The 12,362-nt window shown below is 39.9% G+C and overlaps 1 protein-coding gene across 5 annotated transcripts in view; it reads left to right on the top strand.

The window, feature by feature from the left end:
• The window catches only part of DIP2A (disco interacting protein 2 homolog A), a 257,924-nt gene that overhangs the window by 24,090 nt on the left and 221,472 nt on the right, over positions 1-12,362 (top strand). The gene's annotated exons all lie outside the window — the stretch shown is intronic.

Below are 12,362 nucleotides of genomic sequence, written 5' to 3'. Positions count from 1 at the left end.
GGGGCCTGGTACCCGGGCGAGCAGACTGGGACCTGGTACCCAGGTAAGTGGACCAGGGCCTGCGTCCGGTTGCCGGCAAATGAGTAGCACATGGCCTGGGCCTAGAGATACCCCCTGATCCAACTACCCAGCCAGACACGGTGATCCAGAGGATCCAGGACCTGGAGGAGCTGCCGGATGCAGACAAGGAGGAGGTGTCCATACCGGGCCCAGACTTGGAGGAGTTGCCCTTGGAGTGCCAGAGGATGACAACGAGGCGCGGGCCCTGACAGGGCTGGACCTGGAGGAACTGCTGCGCTTCTCCCTCTCTCTCTCCTCTCCTCCCCCCCCCCCCCCCCCCCCCCCCCCAAGCTGCCTGGCCTGAGCCCGGAGACTGTTCCCCTGCCCCGGGCTGGGCCAAACCCTGCCAGAGCAGGGTAGGGAGTTGGGGTGGCCTCCCTCCGAAACTGACAGGGAGGGATGGCCACCCGCACTACACTGGATGATTGAAATCTTTTGTTTGCTACTGATACTTCGTTGTCTGAAATACGTTTAGTTGCAGCACTGCTGCTAAAAGTACTAACGGATGATTCTGAAGTTGTTGCAGGTAGATAGTCACAGTCAAAGTCTCTTATGCTTAAATGGAATCCTGAAAGAAAATTCAGAAATGATTTTCAATAGTTGTTTTTCTCAGTTCTTCTCACTCTATTATTCAATTAATCATTTACTTTTTTTTCAACAAAGATGCAGATCCAATTCCAATTTTACCAAAAAAGCTAAGACTGACTTCACTTGGAGAGCATTTAATTTTGGAGTAAGCCCCATAGAGCTCACCGGCACTTCCGTTTTTTGAGAAAAGAAGTATAGTATGGGGTTCCCTTGAGAAAGCTGAGTTATGCTGAAGTAAAATAGGAAATAGACTTATGGCATCACCATTATGGACTGTGGCCATGATGTTCAAAAATAAGGGGCTTGTATTATGTAATATAAAATAAGAAAATGACACCCAGTGGCAACTGGCAACCCTAGATTTCTCTTACTGCAACTTTCTGTACTGTATACTTGGGTGATAGATTCTAAACCTACTTAACTAATTAAACAAGCCATAAGGATTAGTTAAGCTAATTTTTTTTTCTAGCAACATCCAACATAGCAAACTGCTTGAGAATTTACTTGTTAAATCGCACTTATACTAAAAGCCATAGAGAGTCTTGAAGAATAATGCATTCATTTACTAACCAGTTGATCCACATTGTTCTTCAGACATATCCACATCTTCATCCACATCATTTTCTCCCAACAAGCAGTTTTCATTATGATGTTTCATTCTTGTAACCAGGCTCTGCATCTCCTTCTTGCACTGCTTACACTTGACACATTTTCCTTTTTCACCCAGGGAAGGAATTTCTTCAAAATGTTCCCAGATAGGGTCTCTCTTATGTCCAGAAGCCGTGACAGTTTTTCAGTGGCAAAAGTGGGGGGAAATATAGGAAGCTGTCTGTGTACTGATTGTCTTCCCTTTTTCTTTCTAGTCCACTCCACTATCCCTTTCTACTCTGCTTCCTCCTTTGTCTGTCTGTCTTTAAAACCGTGTCTTAACTAACTCCTCAGCCTTGCTTGGCCCAGCTCCACCATCACATAAGCACAGAGCAACAATCCTATCCAGCCTGTGTCTGTCTTTACACATGTGACTTTAGTCTGCTGAGAAACAGAAACTGAAAGCCCAGAACTTTGAAGAAGCAAGAGCTGGTAGTTAGACTGGACAGTCTAGACATTAATTCATTTTTATAAGACTGTAAGTGTAGGTTTAACATGTTTGTGATGAGATTTAATTGTAACTGTTATTTTTTTAAATGAGAGAAATTTACTGTTGATTTTTAAAAACATTTAAAAACCGATTTAAATAAAAAACGGTTTTTTAAATTAAAAAAAAAAATCATTGATTTTTATCCACCCTGTGAAAAACTCATCTTTTGGCATCATGAATAGTTTAAGAAAACACCCAGTGCAGACTCCTGAGAATTGGCAACTTTGCATAAGCAGCCTCCTCCCTGCTCACTGCAAAATTGCAGTATACATTCAAAAATCATGAACTGGTGTATCTGTATTAAGAATTGAAGCCATAAATCACCAGTAGCCTGGAACTATATACCAATGGTAGCCACTATGGAAATACTATTGTAGATGGGCTTACTGGAGCTGCCAGTAGTGAATTATGGTTATAATTAAGTATTGTTCTTGCCTATCAAGGGTAAGGTCTAATGTACTCTTGACACCTTGTCACTTAGAAGCATTCTGCCCAGTAGGCAAATAATTGCAATGCCTGTTCATAGGTTTTAAGATCAAAAGGGGCCATTATGATCATTTAATTTGACCTGCATAGACTTTCACACAGTGATTCCTGCATCAAGCCCTACTTCAAGTAGCTGAGAATCCACATTACTAGGTAAATTAACTGTCACAGTTAAAAATTTGCAAATTATTTCTAGTGTAAATTTATCTAGCTTCAGATTACAGCTAGACAGTGGATCTCGTTGTGGTACATATTTAGATCCTATGTGTTGAGATGCTTTAAAAACAAAAACAAAACAAAAAACCCCCATCTGCTGTCTCAGGGGAAGGAGGGAGGAAACTAAACGACATATTTAGGTTTTCAAGCACTAAGGTGCCGAGGGCAATATAGTTGTGGACAAAGAGGTAAAACACAAACTTCTAATCTGAAAATCCTGCATCTGAGTGTGTTCCTTTAACGGAATGGTTTAGTAGTTTAAATCTCCCAAGTGTAGGTTAGCTTATAAACTGTTATGAACTGTAATATTCTTTTCATGAAAACATTTTTGCATTAAGCTTCCCTTGCAGCGACTGTAACTCAAATGCCCCAACAGCATTGCTGCAATAGTGTGTTAAAACAAAGGAAACTAACTTAAAGAATAAGGTCAGTTTGACTAAGGTACTCAAAATGTAAAAAGAGAGACTGTAAGTGGTGAAAGGTAAACTAGATTATAAAAACTTTTGCATTTTTAATATTCAAGGTGCTCAGGAAATACAAAAATATAGTGTTACATGGTGAGAACAGCTGGATTTGTCAGGGTCTCCTTGGTTCTGCACCAGGTTCTGGTGTTGACTTGTGGTGTGACTTAATCTCTGTGTCAATTTATCCGTCTGTAATACAGATGATGAAAATCTCAGATGTTGTGGCTTTATGTTTAAAGGGCTTTGAGATACTTGAATTAAAATATATATAGAAATAAATTGCATCATGATATGACTTTTATTTTTATTTTCTCTGAGCAGTTCCATCACAGATACCATCAGCTCATAGATGAAATATTAATCATGCTTGCTGCCACTGGAGATTAAAAATATAGTTGCTTAAGAATAAGAGAAAAGGGGCAGAAGCCGTTACTTTTTTATCAAGCTAAATCTGACACACTGGGGAAAAACTCTTATAATGGTCCAAAGACAAAAATGAAAAATTGGATTTCATACTCTGTTGTTTAGGAAATACTTTTCTTAGAGATTTGTAAAATATCAAAAATCTTATTCAAAAGTATGTGTTGGACTTGCCAAATGGAGTAAAGGAAAAAACTTCAAAAAGAAAAACAAAAAAATGTGTACAGGGATTTGGATTTGTGTTCAGTTACCTAGATTTATTTCAGGTTGAACAAACATTTAACGATTTTAACAAATCACTGGGATTCTGGATTTCTATAGTGAATAGGGCAAAGATACTTCTCTACATCAAATAGCTGAAAGGAAAGTAACTTTAAATTGAAGTCAGTTTTGGAAAGACATTTATTCTTTTCAATAACTGGCATAGAATAGAGTATGGATGTGACTATAGGGAGAGAGAAGATTCACTCCAGGGCTGAGAGCTAAGCACACTTATTTTCTTTTTTTCAAACAGCAGTTGATTGCAGGGAAAGTCCACTAATCTATTACAATGAGTCTTTTCCCGGCTTTTGCAGATCCTTGGAGGCAGAAACCAGGCTTATTAATCAAGGCAGGCTGAGAGCAGCCACACCACTGAAAATTCAGGCAGATCAGTCTGTCTCCAGACAGCTGCAGGAAGGCTTTACCAGACCTCCTTCTCAGAGTAACAAGAAAACAAAACAATCAAAAAGGGATCCTTTCTCTCGTGATCAAAAGCAGGATTGTTTTTTTCTGTTCATACAGTTTTCCAGGACAATTAAAAAAAAAAAAAAAAAAAAAAGGCTGGTGGGGGGTGGCGGAAGTGAGCTGGGTAACCCAAATTGACCAAGGAGGTCCTGGTTCTTATATCCAATTCAGATGGCAAGTAAGACTCACTTAGGCCTCCTCTACAAGAAAGATCTGCTTCTCAATGACCACGTTTCATACTCAAATGCAGAGTAATTAATCTAGCTGCAGGGTACTTAAGAGGTATCTATCTATTAAAGTTTGTTATTCAAATGTGTTGATATCTTGACTTGAGAAAGTATTCTACAAACAGGGCATCTTTGACTGCCTAGTCTATAGGTAAACGTAGTGCTAAGATGTTAGCATGGGCAGATCCAGTCAAGACAAGGGTCAAGCAATTTTTTTGTGGAGTTCTTATAGTAAAATTTTAATACAAGCCTAGCACCTTAGACTCCAGAATCCAAGTGATAGACATTTTCTACTCACAAAAGACAGAAAACGGATTCAAGGTTTTCTTCTCATCCGGACATAAGATTTCTTAGAACTTGTCTCTCTCAAAAAACAAATGCACATCTGTGTCTGTCATCCTTTATTTCCCTCCCTCATGATATACTGGTAATGGACATCCTGTTATAATGAATCTGTAGACTTCAAAGAATAGGAAAAATTATCTTACCTGAAAATTTCCTTTCTTCTAGCAGAAAAGTCCACAGATCCAATCCACCTGGGCCCAAAGATTATAACTGAGGGATGCTTAAGCTGTCAATTCTCCTCACTTTTCTTTACAGGTACAATATACATATATCTTCCAGTAATTGTGGTGAAATTTGAACGTGCTCTGCAATAAGAAATGATCACCTGAGAATTCAATTTTTTTTAAAATATTAGGTCTATGAAGCAGTTTTGAAAACATCTCGAACTGGCTGTGTCTTTGTGGTTGTGGCCACTCCCCACCTGTCTTGATTGATTGATCTGATTTCTGCCTCTAATGAATTGCAAGTAGGAGATAAGACCTGTTGTAGTAGGTCTGTGGACATTCCAATTAGAAAAAAGGAAATAGGAAAATTTGGGATAAGTTAAATTTTCCTAACACCTTTGCAACCATCAGGAACCCTCCATTACTTTGCTATGGTAAGTAACCATGTTTTAACTTTAACAGTGATTTGCAAAGGAGAAACTAAGTTTGTGTCCTTTTTTGCTTCCATACAAGAGTCTGAAATATATATGAAAATGTATTTTATTTAGAAATTCAGGTCTTGCCTAACCTGAAGACTCTAGCAGCTGCACGTTTGTGAAATGTGGAGAATGTACATTTGTTAAATAATTCACACCTCTCCTTATACCACCACCACCTATCTCTTTAATTAAAAAGTGTTAGACCTCTCATTTGCTCAGGGAATTCCTGGAGGTCCTCCAGCATAACAAAGGAGAATGAAACTTGATGTTCCTGATATTTCAAAGGTTAAAAAAAAAAACAAAATTTTCCAGGGAAATGAAAAATGATCATAAAGAAGCAAAAAAGAATACAAACCTAATTTTTTTGTTTATAGATCACCTTTTAATGAGGTGTTATCTGGAAATTGTTGAGACTCAGTAAATATGGAATTGAACCGGATGTTAGTCATTTTTCAGAGTACAACCATACTTTAAGGTTGAGAGGTGAGCTGATGGTCAGCTTATTATACTGAAATGGGGCAAAATTCTAGTACCGATATAACTGATTCATAGGAAATTCAGATGACAGATTCCTCTTTTGAAGAAACAGGAACCTCTCTGGTCAGGGACAAATTTAAAGGTTAAATATTATCAAATTAACAGTGTGGGACTTCACACCTAGTTGTGTAGTTCCTAGGTGATTGGTAGAAATTAAAGACCCTTTCTTGAGCACAGAGCTGGGAACTGCTGAAAAGTTTGATCCTTTCTTCTCTGTGGCAAATTGGGTCTATCCTCTGAAACTGATCTTCTGGTTCATTTTTTCTTCCAGATTTGACCTTCAGAAATGATAGCTAAGCCATTTTTCTGTTAATTCCTTTACAGTGAAGTGCATTCCTGGCATCCCTCTCTCTCCCCATCCTTTTTTTTTAAAGCAAAGGTAGACAATAACCTGATAATTATACGCTGAGAGGGAAAGATCCCTGAGTAAGCTAAGCCCTACCTGTTCCCTTATGGTTCCAGTTTAATATTAAAGTGGAAGTTTAAGCATCATCTCAAGTGATGATTGAATAAATCCCTGTTGGATCACAACAAAAACTGGTGTAATGGAACGCAGCTTCATCCAATATATATAAATAAACTTACTGTAAATTGGTGACTTCAGCTAACTTCAGTAGCTTTTAAATTACCAGCAAAGTATTTGTGGGCCAAGTACTTGTAAGCTTGCACATATGGTTGGTTCTGTAATTATGCAGTTTATAATACATTCCATAACTCTCAGAATGTAGGAAGACCAGACACTTAATAGATTTCATTGCATCTTTCTTGATGCTCATACAGTACTATAGTAAATATTTGAGGGTTGTATCCATTTCATTAAAGGCTTCAGATGATGAAACATTTTAATGCTGGGATTTTTGGTATTGCTGAAATTGAAGTTTTATTCTATCAGCACAGGCTATTGCACAAATTGAGGAAAATTATTATGAGAAATACATGTGAATACTGCACATTCCTGCATGACTTAAGTTGATTATATTAGAATGCACTGAACTCATGCATACATGACTACATGACTTGAAAATTTACCAGACATCTTAATGTCCAGAGGTAGATACAAAAATCTTAGAGATAAATATACTCTTCCACCACCCTTCTCTCCTCCTCCTGGCTCTCATGGGGAGGTTAAGGATAGTGTGTTCAGTACTCTACCTAGTCTCTACTGCTTAGAGGGCTTTCCATGAATAACATAATCAGCCTCTCTTGTTCCCTAAACTGGGGCAGAATGTAATTAACATGAGTCTAGACCATTTCACTGCTTCTCACAGGCTTCTAAATCTGAGTAGAATCTTGTCAGCTTCACTGCTGCTGCTTGGCAAACGATGGGTGGTAGTGGAGATGGTCTGCCCAAAAGAGACATCAGTGCACTCGTTATGCTGAATTTACCTTTCAAATGTGACCTTCACAGCCACATGGACTAGAAATCTCTTTAAACAATAGTTTAAATTCAGCAGAAACCAATTATTTAAGATCTGCTGTGCAGAGGGTACAATAGATAATTTAGATATTGAAAATGCAGTTAAAACATGAAGAGACAACCTTGAGAGAGTCTATTCTTTAAATATATGGCTGATGCTTTATTTGCTGTACTAAACAGATTTGGGGTAATGTCCTTGGGAGTTCAAGCGTTTGGTCACACGACGGAAGCTCATGTTGTTCAATGAATGGAAACAGGAAAAATTATTTAAAAAATGGAATTTTCTGGTTAGAGTTCAGAACATTCCATTGTTCATGCCAACATCCTAATTTAAACTGCCTGAATTGGTAGTCTGAAATAAATAGATTACTTCCTAAACTAAGCTATTTGCAACTTGATTTTAGCTCATACTGTGCTTCCTTCCCCAAAAGTGAAGAGCTCTGTGTAGCTCGAAAGCTTGTACCTTCCACCGTCAGAAGTTGGTCCAATAAAAGATGGACCAAGATAGAGCTTGTCTCTAAATAAGCTAGGATTTTTCCTATATTTCATGTATCTATTAAAAAAATCTTAACATGATGTTGGTAGTTGGAACAGAAATCCAAAACTAATATTCACAACTTCATATTGTAAGTGGAATAGTGTTTCCCTATCAATTTAATGCACTGCTTTATTTCTAACTGCTTTGACCCGCAATACAACATTATATCTAAAAGTCCCCTTAGACTAACTTGTAACTTACTTTTCCTTCATTGAGTGGATTTCATTACAGAAAAATTAAAACAGAAATACAAAATACAAGGCAATTTTGGTTTAACACTGTTTTTGTCTATAATACTGAGTATCTATTTGAGTGAAGAATTTACTGAAAAGCGGCCTTTCTTTTTTTAAAAAGACAGTTTGCATCAGGGTGTGTCCTATTTTGGTCCTGTCCTTTTGATAGCAAGAAATTTTACACAAATAATTTCTTCTAGTTTGGTTTACTTCTAGTTTAGTTTAGTTCTTCTAGTTTCTTTTAGTTTAGTTTAATTTTGTAAAATACTTAAAACACATGCCTAAGTTCCATTGACCGTAGAGGGATGTAAGCACATGCTTAAGTGCTTTGCTTTGAAATGAGGCCTTGCGACAACAATTACTTTTGAATGTGTGCCTTCCAAGGGGAGCAGTGGGGACAGAATAACCTAAGTGGCTTCAAGACTGAACTTTGATAAGTTTATGGAAGGGATGGTGTGATGGGACTGCCTACAATGGCATGCGGCCTATTGGTGACTGCCAGTAGCAAAAATCCCCAGTGGTCACAGACAGGACACACTAGATTGGGGAGGGTGGGCTCCAAGTTACTACAGAAAAATCTTTCCCGGGATCTACCTGGGGGGGGGTCTTTCCCACATGCTCAGGGTCTAACTGATCACCATATCTGTCAGTTTGGCAGATATGTTGGTTTTTTTGCCTTTCTCTGCAGCATGGAGCATGGGTCACTTGCAGGTTTAAACTAGTGTAAATGGCGAATTCTCTGTAACTTGAAGTCTTTAAACCATGATTTGAGGACTTCAGTAACTCAGCCCAGAGGTTATGGGTCTATTACAGGATTAGGTGGGTTAGGTTCAGTGGCCAGCGATGTGCAAGAGGTCAGACTATATGATCGCAATGGTCCCTTCTGACCTTAAAGTCTATGGGACAGGTCTTGTAAGATTTAATTTAAGCCTAGTAGCCAAAAGCTAAAAGTACCTGCATGCCATGCCTGCTCAAAGCTAAGTCCTCTGTAATTTAACAGAATAAGGTGTTGTACACCATAAATGTACCGGATTTAATGGTAATGTTAGTCCATTTTTTATTGAATATTTTTTTTAAGATAGCTCACTGGTAGGGCCAGCCAAACAGCAGAAAAAAAAAAGTTGTTAAATATGTATTTTCTTAATTACGTAAGTTATTTGTCAAATATATTTACAAACTATGATTTTATCAGCTATAGTTAATCACATACCACAAATATTTATTGAATCTATCCTAGCCAAACGTCATTGACCAGCCAGATCCTGGTTGGCATGTCTTATTTGATACTTTTTTTGTTTCTTGGCTTTGCTCCACTTTTTCTTGTTTCCAGTAATACGTTGTGGTGTGTACCTTCTCTGAAGTTGTTTTCAGTGTGTTTTTTTCTTCTCCCTCCCCTTCACACCCTATCACTCCCCTCCAAAATATACTACTGCGCTTCTGATTTCTAACTTACTTATTAGTCTTTATCTGTCCCCCGCAACCACCCAGTCACGCTGAGACACCCCTGCTAGCTAAAGGGCTAAATCTAATAAAACTAATTACCGAATGTGGGGACGATGGCAGGTGAGTGTGTGTATCTCTCTCCCCAGCTGCTGGTGGGGAGGAGGGTGCTGTGACTCCTACCAGGTTCTGTTGCTAGATCTATTCAGAGATGTTTTTTATCTCTTTATGAGCCTTGGATTAGTAGATTACTGATGAATTTTAAGCTCCCTTTGCTCCCTGGAGAAGAATCATTCTTTTCACTTTCCTCTTTCCACCCATGAGCCTCCTGGCTCTTATGAAGAGGCTGTTGGCTTTGCCCTTCTCAGCTTTCTAGAATTGGTGACAAAGTGCTTTACTCTCACTTCCTCTGCATCCATATTTAAGTCCTGAGTGAATACCTCCAGGGCTTACCTCTGCTGTTGCTGTTCTTCATAGCTTTCCACCCTTAGCAATGGGAGTGTGAAACAGACGTGATTTTTGTCCGTTTAACTGCTACGCACAGAAGTGAGTGAGCTTGTAAAGTTCTCTCAGACATGCACTGGGTTATCACACAAATAGCTTAGGTCATTAGTAAGAATAAGGAAATTAGGGTGCAGCTGAGCACTAATTAACTAGATACACACACACACACAAAGGGGCTACTGGGCTTTGCTATAGACAAGGACTTGTAAAAGCTGCTTGCATATTGCAAGAGGAAATTTTGTATAGACAAATGGATTGAATGAGGTTGGGGAGCCTTTAGCTTCCTTTCCTGAGATGCAGAATTCAACAGAGCTATCACAGAGTTGGGCTTCTTTAATGGGGGAAGTGGGGGTGCAGAGCAGCTGGGGATGCTGCGTGTCTTTAAGTAGTGTCCCTGTTAGGGTGACCAGAGGTCCCAATTTTATAGGGACAGTCCTGATATGCGGGGCTTTGTCTTGTATAGGTGCCTATTACCCCTCACAGTGTGTCCTGATTTTTCACACTTGCTATCTGGTCACCCTAGTCCCTATGGGTGCTCCACTTCAACTTCAGATGTACTCACACCCCTTGTGCCTTTAAGTGGAAGTTTTTGGTGGTAGTGGCTGTGTGGCCCACGCCTGCATCCTGTGCTTTCTCATGCCCTACTCCGAGGCTTTATAGAGCTGCGCGAGTGAACCATCTTCAGTTCTTTCTCAACTGCCTCAGTCTGAGATGGAGTGTAAGCGTGCTTGACTTTTGAAGTCTCTTAGCTTAGTTACCCTTCTTAAGTTTATTGTTTTTCTTAATTATTTTATTTACTTTTTATTTAGGGGCTTAGGGGAACTTATATAGAATCATCGAAGATTAGGGTTGGAAGGGACCTCAGGAGGTCATCTAGTCCAGTGCTTCTCAAACTTATTTGATCGCGCCCCTCTTCTTTGTGTCTGGAGTAGTTTATGCCCTCTCCCCCACCACACAATTACATACACTGACAAGGAAAAACCAACATACAACTCTCACTAAATATGAAAAGCAGCAAGGCATTGATTGAAATAGAGTCCACGATCCATTGTAACGAGCAAAAGCAAAACTGTCCTGGTGATCAATACTTGCAATTAAATGTGCACACCGCCTCGTAGCAAACGGATTAAAGTACAGATGGCCAAGACTTTGTATAATGTTATGAAAGCTTAACAGAAATCTGTCCAAATGCACAGTGCCATCTTGAGTCTGCTCCAGCTGAGGATCTGGTCTGTCTGAAGGGATCAGCATGGCTAGTTATTCATGGCAGTGGGTAAAAAGAGCACAGTAAGTTTTTTTTCCCCTAAAGCTTCTCATGCCCCCCTCAGAATATACTCCATATCCCTCCCCTACCCCCCCGGGGGGGAGGGGGGGCCCATCCACCAGTTTGAGAACTTCTAATTCTAGTCAAACCCCCTGGTCAAAGCAGGACTTACCCCAACTATATCATCCCAGCCAGGGCTATGTCAAGCCGCACCTTAAAAACCTCTTAAGGATGGAGATTCCACCACCTCCCTAGATAACCCATTCCAGTGCTTCACCACCCTCCTAGTGAAAAGGTTTTTCTTAATATCCAACCTAGACCTCCCCCACTGCAACTTGAGACCATTGCTCCTAGTTCTGCCATCTACTACCACTGAAAACAGCCTAGCTCCATCCTCCCTGGAACCCCCTTTCAGGTAGTTAAAGGCTGCTATCAAATCCCCTCTCATTCTTCTCTTCTGCAGACTAAATGAGTCTTGTTCCCTCAGCCTCTCCTCATAAATCATGTGCTCCAGTCCCCTAATAATTTTCGTTGCCCTCTGCTGGACTCTCTCCAATTTGTCTGCATCTTATTTGTAGTGGGGGCCCCAAAACTGGACACAGTATTCTAAATGTGGCCTCACCAGTGCCAAATAGAAGGGAATAATCATTTCCCTTGTTCTGCTGCAGCCCAATATGCCATTAGCCTTCTTGGCAATAAGGGCACATTGTTTACTCAGCTTCTTGTCCACTGTAACCCCCAGGTCCTTTTCTGCCAAACTGCTGCCTACCCAGTCACTCTCTAGTCTGTAGCAGTGCATGGAATTCTTCCATTCTAAGCGACGGACTCTGTACTTGTCCTTGTTGAACCTCATCAAATCCTCCTTGGACGCCACATCAGCCAGGGTTTATCTTCCCCCCCCCAACAGATCTCGATGTAAGCAAATCTCATCTCAAAAATTCAACTCAGTCCGCAGACATAAATAAGCAGTTGGCTTCAATTACTCGGAAGCATAGCAGCTTGCTATGATTCCATATACCAGGCTCTGTCTGTTGCTTCCAAGGCTGGCTCAGGACTGTTTTTACTGAAACGCAATATGAGCAAGTTAGTGTCGATCTCATCAGGTACAAAACTCTC

The sequence above is a fragment of the Emydura macquarii genome, unplaced genomic scaffold (assembly GCF_026122565.2).
Source record: "Emydura macquarii macquarii isolate MOO-44397 ecotype Brisbane River unplaced genomic scaffold, CSIRO-AGI_Emac_v2 contig_1253, whole genome shotgun sequence".
In the NCBI taxonomy this organism is placed as follows: domain Eukaryota; kingdom Metazoa; phylum Chordata; order Testudines; family Chelidae; genus Emydura; species Emydura macquarii.
Note: the sequence above shows the minus strand (reverse complement) of the source record. Positions and strands in the feature narration are given on the sequence as shown.